Source organism: Triturus cristatus, chromosome 4_2 (genome assembly GCF_964204655.1).
Source record: "Triturus cristatus chromosome 4_2, aTriCri1.1, whole genome shotgun sequence".
Taxonomy (NCBI): domain Eukaryota; kingdom Metazoa; phylum Chordata; class Amphibia; order Caudata; family Salamandridae; genus Triturus; species Triturus cristatus.
The window spans coordinates 922,117,207-922,130,537 of NC_140586.1; positions in this window are offsets into that span (position 1 = coordinate 922,117,207).

Below are 13,331 nucleotides of genomic sequence, written 5' to 3' on the forward strand. Positions count from 1 at the left end.
TGCCTTCTCCACTCAGGAGGCATGTTCCACATCACAGCCTGTGACACCTGTGCCCCACACATGTAGTAATGCACAGACGATGCCTTGATGTCCATTCCTGGACAAGTATGTCCATCCATGGACAAGTATGTCCGCCCTATTCCTACATGTGTGTCGCCTATCACCACAGTGATGTGTAAAAACCGACGTACTGCTGCTGAGAGGGCCTGTGCATGTTCCCAAATCACTGTGGGAGTGCTGCCGTATGTGTACCCATCGTGATGGCGAGCGTACAGGCATTTGTACGGTCCGTAGCACTACGGATACGCGTACGCGTGCAGACCCATTGTGATAGTGAGCATAGATGCGTGTGTACGGCCCTATCACTATGGGTCTGCACGCGTATGCGTACCCGTAGTGTTACGGGCCGTACACACGCATGTACGCTCACTATCACTATGGGTCTGCACGCGTATGCGTACCCGTAGTGGTACGGACCGTACACTCGCATCTACGCTCACTATCACTATGGGTCTGCACGCGTATGCGTACCCGTAGTGTAACGGGCCGTACACACGCATGTACGCTCACTATCACTATGGGTCTGCACGCGTATGCGTACCCGTAGTGCTACGGACCGTACACTCGCATCTACGCTCACTATCACTACGAGTACGCATACGCGTGCAGACCCATAGTGATATAGAGCGTACATGCGTGTGTACGGGCCGTAACACTACGGGTACGCATACGCGTGCAGACCCATAGTGATAGAGAGCGTACATGCGTGTGTACGGTCCGTAACACTACGGGTACGCATACGCGTGCAGACCCATAGTGATAGAGAGCGTACATGCGTGTGTACGGTCCGTAACACTACGGGTACGCATACGCGTGCAGACCCATAGTGATGGAGAGCGTAGGCATGCATGTACGGGCCGTTGCCATGCATTTGGGGTGCCCTAGGGCCCCGAAACGCACCGTACCTGTGTGTGATGCTCCAAATTACATAGGGGACAAGTATTAAGGCCTACATGCATGCTGGTTGTCATGGAGACCAAGTTCAAAATTCGAAATTGTTCTGGAAGGTGCACAGCAGAAGTCAGTTGGAATTCTTCTACTTTGTTGCAATGTGTTTGTGGGGCTGACATCATGCAGGAGAATGAAACCGATAGAGAACCCACAGACTGCTAGGTTTGAAGGGATTGGTGGAAACATAGGATGCAAATGTGAGTGACCAATCACTCTGTACTCCTGTGCATGAGACTGGGCAGAAGGGCACATATAAGGCAGCCAGGTCCCATGAGGGAGCACTTGCCTGCACATCTTTGCATTCGTCGACCCAGCTGCTGCTACTGATTCCCTGGAAGGGCTGTGGAGAGGACACAGCCATTCACCCTGGAGGAGAACATGGCTCTGCTGGATGTGATCCTCCCACAGTACTCCATGCTGTATGGGCGACCAGGGTATCAGGTGAGTGCATAGGCCACTGCCACAGACTGTCCCTATGTTGTGACTGTGACTTCTGCCATTGCGTCCAGGTGTAACACACATGCCATGTACTGTCGGGGGGTCCCAGGGGGGGGGGTGCCTGATGTCTCCCAGCAGTGCCCTGAGACAGGAGGGGTGGGGGCCTATCACTCACAGCAGTGCCCTGAGACAGGAGGGGTGGGGGCCTATCACTCACAGCAGTGCCCTGAGACAGGAGGGGTGGGTGCCTATCACTCCCAGCAGTGCCCTGAGACAGGAGGGGTGTGTGCAGAGTCCTCCCAGCAGTGCCCTGAGACAGGAGGGGTGGGTGCCTATCACTCCCAGCAGTGCCCTGAGACAGGAGGGGTGTGTGCAGAGTCCTCCCACCAGTGCCCTGAGACAGGAGGGGTGGGGGCCTATCACTCACAGCAGTGCCCTGAGACAGGAGGGGTGGGTGCAGAGTCCTCCCACCAGTGCCCTGAGACAGGAGGGGTGGGGGCCTATCACTCACAGCAGTGCCCTGAGACAGGAGGGGTGGGTGCAGAGTCCTCCCACCAGTTCCCTGAGACAGGAGGGGTGGGGGCCTATCACTCACAGCAGTGCCCTGAGACAGGAGGGGTGGGTGTGATGCACAGTGTGAGCCTTGATCATTGATTGTGACATTGCCATCATTCCACCTGTGTACCCACTGTGGCACGTACTGCTTTTTCCCTCACCAGGGGATGATGTCCCTATGACAAAGGTGCAATGCGTTGGCTGCATGACATGCCTTGTTGTAACCAGCTAATTTGTACCCATATGTCTCTCTGTGACATGTGGCTGGTGTATTGATGTGGTGTCACTTGTTCCTCCTCACAGGTAGGCGCCACTGCCAAGGAGCAGATCTGGCTGACCGCCGTCAGTGCCGTGAGGGGTGTGGATGGTCGGAGGCGGAGCCTGCCCCAGGTGAGAAAACGCTGGCAGGATATCCGGTGCTAGACGCGGAGGATTGCACGGCTCCTGCTGGGGGACTCACCTGAGAGCCACAAGAACCGCGGCCGCCGCCGTCTGAGCCACCTCCACAGGCGTGTGCTGCCGGTGGTCTTTCCAGACCTGGAGAGGCGCTTACAGGCGATGCAGCAGCCGGAAGGAGGTAGGTACATGTGTGTTTGTTGTGTGTCACCGGCATTTGTAAGGGCACAGTAGCATGAATTAACTGGCAGGGTTTAAAGGTGCTGTGCAGATCCTGTTTGCCCCAGTATAGCGCTGTGCCCCTGCCACCCTTCCCCTCATTGCAATGTGTTCCCTGGTCTGTGTGTAGTCACTCCTTCACAAGGTGATGTAGGCTGGCGCTTTGTCCATGAGGACAATGACTGTAGCATCATGTGTGGGGGTGGTGTGTAACAGGTTGTGGGACCTTGCCTGTGCACTGTCAAGTTCACTGCATGTGGGTTCCATGTCAGTTGGCACTGATGCTGACTCCAGACATGGGAGTTGGTCTCTCATGTGTCATGCCTTACAGCGCGCATGTCCTATGTAGTGGCCTGTGACATGATGTGCATGAGTGTGCGATACACATAGTGCAGGGATGGTGACGTGTGTTGCAGTCATTACCATTCAGTAGCATGTATTTGCGTGCCCACTACTGTCCCCTGGGGCACCTTTTCCTCAGTGGTGTATGTGTCATCATAAACGTGGACAATCTCAGTGTCTACAGCGTAGGTTGTGCTCTGTGCCATTGTCCCCTGTCACCATGTATATAGACGTCCTATTTTGTACAGGTGTCCACTGTGCAGCCTGACCTGATTGTCCTTCTACATACTCACAGTTGCCAGTGCCTGTGTGTCTTGTTATACTCATCTGAGGATGGGCACTGGTACCTCATTATTTGTACAGGCGCACCTTGGCTGTTTGGCGTACACTCTTGCTTTTTGCCTGCCCCTGTGTGTATCAGCCAGACTATGAGATGTTGGTGCCACCTGTGTCTCAACAATTTGCCTCGTGTAGGGTCTTGTTGGTGCGGGCAATGCCTATGTGTCAAATCCTGATTTCTACTTGCTGGGTCTGGGCAGTGTGTGATGTGTCTGGACACACACGCAATGTGCAGTGACCGAGTCATGTTGGGCATGTTTTCAGCATTACCTATGCAGCATGTGTCTCAAGTTCATGGATATGGTCCCTGGTCATCGGTATTTTCGCCAACGCTGTGTGGTGCAGATGCAGTGCTGGATTGTCCCCAGGGCCTGGGTGCTATGTCAGACTCCGTTTCCTGTGTTTAGCTATTGTCTCATGCTCTCCATGGTATTTCAGTGGCATGGTGGCTCAACCAACTGTGTGTTTCATGCCCTACATCGGTACCTTGTTTAGTAGATGTTAGGGATCTTCCTTTTCAGGCTATGCAGTGTTACCTATGTCGATTGTACTCATGTGACTGATGTGTACAGCTGTCTGATTAATTTCTGTCTCTCCACCCTGCCCACAGCATCGTCGGGGGACACAGAGGGAGACATGGACACAGGCAAGGCGGAGGGACCGAGCACCAGTGCCAGCCGTGACATCGGGGCTGGCACATCAAGTGGGACAGAGGTGGAGGATAGTGCGGCCGAGGACCTGTCGACTGGCACGTTAGAATACGAAGCTGACAGGTCCGAGGAGGATGTCTCCGAGTGGGCGGTGGCTGCACCAGCAGCTGACAGCGGAACAACACCTCGCACCGCCCCCTCAGTTCCCACCAGCCGCCTCCCACTTGCTCGTGTCCCTTCCCAGCGTGCCCGGTCACAGCATGTCTCCTTCCTGCCAGGCACCGCACCCCCTGCCCCTGTCTCCACTGCTGCCGCCAATGCAGAGTCTGTGGACATCCAGCGGCAACTGCAGGTTGGTCAGGCTGCGATCCTTAATGTCCTCCATGCCCACGGCAAAACCCTCACCAACATCGAGGCTTTCTTGGAGGGCATTCATTCATCGCAGGCTGACCAACGCAACTTGCTGAGGTCCATCGACTCCACACTGACTGCAGCAGTGGGTCTCCTGCAGCGCGACCTCCCCCCACCTACCCCTGCCCCATCCACACTTCCCACTCCCATGCCTGTCCCACGTACACCCAGACGTCGGCATGCACCCACATCAACGGACACGGGCACCACACCAGCAGGGAAGGTCCACCGCACTCCTCCTGACACGCACACACAGGGTGAGGTAGGCACACCCACTGGGTCGGGGGGCAAACGTGTGACATGCAGCCATAGTGGGAGTCCGCATTCCACCCAGTCCACTCCCTCCAAATCCCCTCCCCTCAGCTCTCCTGGCCACATCTCCCCCAAGGACTCCTTCATGGCCGCTCTGTCCCTGAGCCCCACAGTTACACCACCACGCAAGCGGTCAAGGAGGTCCCCGGTCAGGGTGGTTGAGTCTCCCCCCCTGTCTCCACCCTCCCCCGGTGGCGCTGCGACCCATCCCTCTGACCCCCCCCCTCCTTGGGGCCTGAGGTCCCTTTGGGTGCAGGGGACTCCCTGGAGGACCTTGCAAAGGTGTGTAGTGCCATCCTGGCCTCCGCCTTTGGCACTGACCCACCCCCTGTGGTGGAGTCCTCCATCCCTGCACCCACAACGCCGCCCCTTTGCCCTGATGTCCCTGCGGTGCCTGTTGCTTCCCCCCCCCCCTGATGCCCTCACCAGTGTGGAAGACGATGCCATTTGACTGTGCAGGCAAGGTAGGGGACACGCATCCCACTGTGTCCCCCATCCAGCTGAGAATCATTGACTGCCCTATGGGCTTTGTGAAGATTGAACTGCCTGCGATCCACGGACATTGTGCTCATGCTGAATAAAGCTTAATTTTGTTTTCATTATCACACTACTGCTATGCTGGTATTGGTGTTGGTGGGGCTGCTACATGGTTTTTGGTGGTGTGTAAGGGTTTGGGTGTGTGGGATATGTAGTAGTGTACTGCTCATTGGTGGGACCCTGGGATCTGTGTGCCATCACAAGGTGTTGGCTAACTTTCTTTGTTCATGTAAGCAGTTACTGCATGGTGCACTTGTCCCAGGGTGTATTCCTTCCTCTGTGTACCCAGCTTTCTTCCCTGCAGGGTGTTCCCAATGTTTAGCGCAGAGCTGTGTCTACATGAGCTGTGTGTGTGACGGAGCCCTTCTACTTTGGCCATGCATGCAGGGCCATGTCTCCACCTGCAACAATCGTGGCATCCTTGAGGATCACTGTACTTGTGTGTGGAGTCTGTTGACATGAGTTCATGGGGACATGTTCCCTTGTAGCCAGTATGCATGTGGATAATTCTGGCCTCACACACATGTGTTACACCCCTCCTGTCTCAGGGCACTGCTGGGAGGACTCCACACCCACCCCTCCTGTCTCAGGGCACTGCTGGGAGGACTCTGCACACACCCCTCCTGTCTCAGGGCACTGCTGGGAGGACTCCACACCCACCCCTCCTGTCTCAGGGCACTGCTGGGAGGACTCTGCACACACCCCTCCTGTCTCAGGGCACAGCTGGGAGGACTCCACACCCACCCCTCCTGTCTCAGGGCACTGCTGGGAGTGATAGGCACCCACCCCTCCTGTCTCAGGGCACTGCTGGGAGGACTCTGCACACACCCCTCCTGTCTCAGGGCACTGCTGGGAGTGATAGGCACCCACCCCTCCTGTCTCAGGGCACTGCTGGGAGGACTCCACACCCACCCCTCCTGTCTCAGGGCACTGCTGGGAGGACTCTGCACACACCCCTCCTGTCTCAAGGCACTGCTGGGAGGACTCCACACCCACCCCTCCTGTCTCAGGGCACAGCTGGGAGGACTCCACACCCACCCCTCCTGTCTCAGGGCACTGCTGGGAGTGATAGGCACCCACCCCTCCTGTCTCAGGGCACTGCTGGGTGGACTCTGCACACACACCTCCGATTTCAGGATATGTACGCTTGGCACATACACGGTGGGGGTACGCTCAATGCATTCGAGGTGAGGGTACGAGTCTACTTACACTGGTGTGGTGGGGGTACGCTCCATGCATACGCGGGTGAGGGTACGGGTCGAACTTACACTGTTGGGGTGGGGGTACGCTCCGTACGTCCGCGGGTGGGGGTACAGGTCGTACTTACGCTGTTGGGCTGGGGGGTACGCTCCTTGCATTCGCGGGTGGGGGTACGGGTCGTACTTACACTGTTGGGCTGGGGGGTACGCTCCTTGCATTCGCGGGTGGGGGTACGGGTCGTACTTACGCTGTTGGGCTGGGGGGTACGCTCCTTGCATTCGCGGGTGGGGGTACGGGTCGTACTTACACTGTTGGGCTGGGGGGTACGCTCCTTGCATTCGCGGGTGGGGGTACGGGTCGTACTTACGCTGTTGGGCTGGGGGGTACGCTCCTTGCATTCGCGGGTGGGGGTTCGAGTCGTACTTACACTGTTGGGCTGGGGGGTACGCTCCATGCATACGCGGGTGGGGGTACGGGTCGTACTTACACTGTTGGGCTGGGGGTACGGTCCGTGAGTCCGCGGGTGGGGGTTGGAGTCGTACTTACACTGTTGGCATGGGGGGTACGCTCCATGCATACGCGGGTGAGGGTACGGGTCGAACTTACACTGTTGGGGTGGGGGTACGCTCCGTACGTCCGCGGGTGGGGGTACGGGTCGTACTAACACTGTTGGCATGGGGGGTACGCTCCTTGCATACGCGGGTGGGGGTACGGGTCGTACTTACACTGTTGGGCTGGGGGGTACGCTCCTTGCATACGCGGGTGAGGGTTCGCGTCGTACTTGCACTGTTGGCATGGGGGTACGCTCCATGCATACGCGGGTGGGGGTACGGGTCGTACTTACACTGTTGGGCTGGGGGTACGGTCCGTGAGTCCGCGGGTGGGGGTTGGAGTCGTACTTACACTGTTGGAATGGGGGGTACGCTCCATGCATACGCGGGTGAGGGTACGGGTCGAACTTACACTGTTGGGGTGGGGGTACGCTCCGTACGTCCGCGGGTGGGGGTACGGGTCGTACTAACACTGTTGGCATGGGGGGTACACTCCTTGCATACGCGGGTGGGGGTACGGGTCGTACTTACACTGTTGGGCTGGGGGGTACGCTCCTTGCATACGCGGGTGAGGGTTCGCGTCGTACTTGCACTGTTGGGCTGGGGGTACGGTCCGTGAGTCCGCGGGTGGGGGTTGGAGTCGTACTTACACTGTTGGCATGGGGGGTATGCTCCATGCATACGCGGGTGAGGGTACGGGTCGAACTTACACTGTTGGGGTGGGGGTACGCTCCGTACGTCCGCGGGTGGGGGTACGGGTCGTACTAACACTGTTGGCATGGGGGGTACGCTCCTTGCATATGCGGGTGGGGGTACGGGTCGTACTTACACTGTTGGGCTGGGGGGTACGCTCCTTGCATACGGGGTGGGGGTAGGGTCCGTACATATCCGTCCCCACGCTATGTGATGTTTGTGCGGCCCGTACCCAGGCCTTTGCCACGTGGGTGCGATCCGTCCCGCCATTGTTGGGGTGACGTGTGTGGGCGTGGTCCGACTCGTACCCACGCTCTTCAGGCGTGGGTACGGGACGTACCTGTCTGGTTGTGTTGCCGGTTCGCGTGGTGACGGACTTCCGTTGTGGCGGTCGCTGGCTTATCAGGACACGCCCCCACCCCCTCGTGGTGACCAGGGCATGGGAGTCAGGTATGTCCAGGCCATGTGTGGTGTGTGACTTATGTGGTTGTTTTGTGGCCTGCCCTGGTCGTGCCACCCCCACCCCACCCCACTTTCCCCCCTCCCTTAGTTATTCTGACCTTCTGCGGCGTCTGCGTCGTAACCTGTAGAGGAGGTGTACTGCTATGAGGGCAGGGATGACTCGTAGGTTCGGGTCCATGTCTGTCCGTCGCGTACTGGTACTCCTTGCTCGCGTCGTCCTGTCGCGTACGGGTCCTCCTTGATCGCGTCGTCCTGTCGCGTACGGGTCCTCCTTGGTGGCGTCGTCCTGTGTGTCCGTCACGTACTGGTCCTCCTTGTTCGCGTCGTCGTCTGTCCGTCGCGTACTGGTGGTCCTTGTTCGCGTCGTCCTGATTTCCCGGCAGTTTTTGGCTGCCGCAAAATATTCACCGTGCGGGGTGACGTCGGTGCGAATCGTGATTCCTGGGTCGTGAATGGCTGGCTGCGAGCGTCCCGACGTCAGGTCGGCGCTTTCCCGGATCGCATTGGTAGGTGTTTTTTTGTTCGGTCGGGCTTTTTTACGAATCGTACGGTAATGGTGTACCCGTGCGAATCGTAATTCCTTGTTTGTGAAAATTGACGACCGGGTACGCGTCGGGCGGAGATTGTGCTCCGTCCGACGGTTCGTACCCGGTTTTTGCAGGATCGTGATCGGCACCTAAGTATGGTTTGTTTGATCCAGCACGCTTTCGAGTCTCTAAGAATGGGGACACCAGAGACTTCTACAATCCAGATGAATTACAACGTTTTTTTGGTTGACATGACATCTCAAGACATGGACACGCGGTCTGCTCCTAGCCCTGCTCCTTCTCGGAATCCTCAAGCTATTCCCACATCTGTGGATGACATGCGTCGCAATCTACATGAATCCCGTCAAAGAGGTAGAGAATTTGAACGGTCTATTCGCAGTCAAGATGATACATCTTCCGCCTTAAATACTTTCTCCGCCCTTAACTCAGGAACAACGTCGAGGGCTCCTATATAACTTATTAAGCCATAGGTTGCAGCTACTTTTGCTTATGTCTTTCTAATTGACAGATATAGATGAACTCTGTGCTGTTTTACTGGTTAAATTCTCTTGTCCTTTTGGAATGTTCTATTTATGTTCCTGTATTCATGAATAGATAGTCACAACTCTGTAGCATTTTACATATATTAGTCATCAAAATGTCTCAGTATTAACTTTTCATGCTTATCTTTTATTAGGGCTATTATTTAGGTTATGGATGTTGATTATTCACTACTATTATATTTCTTGATGATGTCCTTTATAGGTTATTAGTGCATGATTTATCTATCACATTCAATATAGTTATTTTATCTATGATGTTGACTATTTGACCTTTTCTTTGATATTTATATATTTCAAATCCTATATCTTTATCAATATTTAGTTTACTATGACTTAAATCTTCTAATATATTTCCAAAATGTTATGCTATAAATGTTATGCTTTGTTAATATGCTATCCTTTAAATGGCAGGTTTTATATCCCTTCATATTCCTTACCATCTTAGTTCATATTTTCTATTTTTACTTTATTTTATTCTTTCATGGTTTTTCTTTTCTAGCTTCTCATATCAATGTTATTGGCCACTTTAAATTGCTTTTTTTCCCTTCTTTTTTCTCTCTTTAAATGTTATAGCCCTGGATTTTCCTTATTAATGGCGTCCCGGCCCAGAGCGGTGCTCTAGTGCGCCCAGACCTGCGGTTAAAACTCTATTGTTATTCTCATTTATACTCTTTCTATTATTCTTTTGTAGTCTATGAATCTTTCTGTATTTGCTTTCTATACTTTATCTTTATTTATCTTTCTTATTGGTGGGTTTTTTCCTTTCCTCTTCTATACCCATTTCCATTACATATTTTTGAAAGTCTCTCTTTCTTATTTATTTTTATTTTATTTATTTATTTTTATTTCTAACATGGTCCTTGCTCATGATTTATGTGCTATATCCTGGAATGTCAATGGATTAACACACTATATCAAACGGAAGAAGGTTCTTTCCTATTTACAATCTTAAAAGGTGGATGTGGCTCTTCTTCAAGAGACTAATCTTCATACACTTGAGTCTGGAAAACTTCGTAGAGATTGGGTGGGTAAAGTTATCCACAGTAGTATCAGCAATGGGACTTCTTCAGAAGCAGGCCCTACTCGAAAATGTGGGGTAGCAATCCTTATCAGAAAAACATTACCAGTTTGTGTACTTAAAACATGGGAAGACTCACAAGGCAGATATGTTTTTGCAAAAATGTGCATTGGTAATATTCATAATGTGTGGGTTCAGTTTATGCTCCTACTGGTGCTAAAAAAGATTTCTTTCTACGTTTGAATTGTTTTCTGTCGGAGATTGATGCCTCACAATACATCATCGGAGGCGATTGGAACCTGGTGAGAGATCCAGTTTTGGACAAAACTGGACCTCTTGATAAGAATAATGCAGCGGACAAAGCCCTTATGAATGATATCATTGCAGATAACGGCCTTATAGATCATTGGCGCTTATCACACCCAACTGATGTTGAATATACATTCGTATCTCCCTCCCATGGCACCTTATCGAGATTGGATTACTTTTTACTTTCTCAGAGAACGGTCCAATGGATCCAAGATTCTTGTATTTTGGAGGCATCCATCTCTGATCATTCTCTGGTCCTCTTGTGTCTACAGACTGGGACACCCAAACCAGGTCGTAAACCCTGGAGAATGAACATCCAACGTCATAAAACACCCCCTGGTAAAAACAATTGCAAGAACATCTTCATGATTATCTCACATTTTATCAAAATTCAGTGGATTCTCACAGGGTCACATGGGCTGCTGCTAAAGCTGATATTCCTGGTAGACTTATGCGAGATGCAGCCCAGTTCAACAAACAAAATATTGCTAAACAAAATCAATTGGAACAGGCAATTACCAAATTCACACTTTTATATACTAAAAGCCCTACTTTACAAAATCGAAAATTACTGGAACAATCACGCATGGCATTAAATTCCCTTTTCACCTCTAAGGCCAAATATGCCTTACAAAAAATTAAAGGGAGGCATTATGAACAGGGTGAAAAAGCAGGTAGACTTCTAGCAGCACAATTGAAGCAAAGAGAGGTTGCTATGGCTATCCCTGCTTTACAATCCTCTAAGGGTTCCATGTTAACATGTCCTCAGGATATTGCTAATGAATTTGCCACATCCAATAAATCTTTATACACTCCAGATGCCCATATAGATCAGGGTAAAATGTTGTCTTTTTTAAATGGATTAGAATTACCATCTCTTTCTGATGAAGATAGATCCATACTGGATGAAGACATTAGTAAAGAAGAGATTTCTCACGCTATCCTTAAACTCCCTTATCACAAAGAACCAGGAGAGGATGGTTTTCCAGCAGAATTTTATCGCTGGTCCGGAGATAAAATTATAGACTGTTTGCATGCGGCTTTTCATGAAGCCGAACGTACTTCCACCTTAGGTTATATATCTAATAAAGCAGTAATAGCAGTTTTACCAAAACCAGGAAAAGAGCCACTTCTTTGTAGCAGTTATCGTACCATTTCACTTCTTAACTGTGACATTAAAATTTTAGCTAGTATTCTTGCTTCTCGTCTGCGCAGAGTTATTCCCTCTCTCATTCATAATACTTAGGTGGATTTGTACCTGGTCGATCTTCCAGAAATCATTTACGCTCCCTAGCTCACACTCTGCATACTGCTAAATTTTTACAGGATGATGCTTTGGCATTATCATTAGACGCCGAAAAGGCATTTGATAGAGTGGAGTGGAATTATTTATTCCTAATCTTAGAAAAATTTGGTTTGGGAGAACAATTTATAAGAAAGATTAAATTGTTATATGAACAACCCACTGCACTGGTCAACTGTGGAGGATTTACTTCCGATACTTTTACTATACAGCGAGGCACCCGCCATGGATGCCCCCTCTCCCCGCTTTTATTTTTATTAGCCATTGAACCTTTAGTGGCCGCTATTCGGCAATCTTCCAATGTGGTTGGTATTTCCTTACCGGTGGGTGAATCTAAACTTTATCTATATGCGGATGATATACTGCTCACTATTACTGATTTAAACAGATCTTTACCATCATTACTTCAAATTATACAGGAATTTTCTACTTTTTCCTCCGCGCCCGCCGAACCAAGCAGCAACACCAACCACCTCAAGTGCATCCTCCTCAACACCCGCTCCGTACACAAGCACGCCATCGAACTCTGGGACCTCCTCGACACAACAGCACTGGACGTCGCCTTCCTCACGGAAACCTGGATGAACGCCTCCTCAGCCCCCGACATTGCCACAGCCATCCCGGACGGCTACAAAATCACCCGGAGGGACCGCACCAACAAAACAGGAGAAGGGATCGCTAACATCTACAGGAACACCATCAGCATCACGACCAACACCGAAGACGCCACCCCCACTGCCGAACTCCTACACTTCCAGATCCACACCAACCCCCAGACCACCCTCAGAGGAACACTCGTCTACCGACCCCCGGGCCCACGCACACAATTCAGCGAAACCATCGCCGACCTCATCAGCCCGCACGCCTTAGCCTCACCAGAGTACATCCTCCTAGGGGACCTCAACTTCCACCTGGAAAACAACAACGACAACGCCACCACCACGCTACTCGACAACCTCGCCAGCCTCGGACTCAAGCAACTGGTGAACTCCCCCATGCACCGCGCCGGCCACACCCTCGACGCCATCTTCTCAGCTAGCAACCACATCGCCTTCAACTACACCACAGGCCTACACTGGACCGACCACAGCTGCGTACACTTCACATTCAAAAGGACAACCTCACACCAGCACACGCTTCGGATCCCCCGCAGATGCTGGAGCAAGATCACCACGGACCAACTCACCACATCACTGAGCCAGAACCCACCCGCCGACACCAACGCACCCGACACCAACATCGCAGCACACAACCTCACTCACTGGATCACCTACTGCGCCGACGACCTCGCCCCACTGAAAAACACCAACAACAAGACCTCCACCAGAAAACCTTCATGGTTCACAGACGCCCTCAAAGCCGCAAAGAAATCCTGCCGTAATCTCGAAAAGACCTGGCGCAAAGAACGGACAACGGAAAACATGACTGCCCTCAAAACAGCCACCCACGAATATCATCAGCAGATCCGGAACACCAAGAGGACATCACTCAAGGA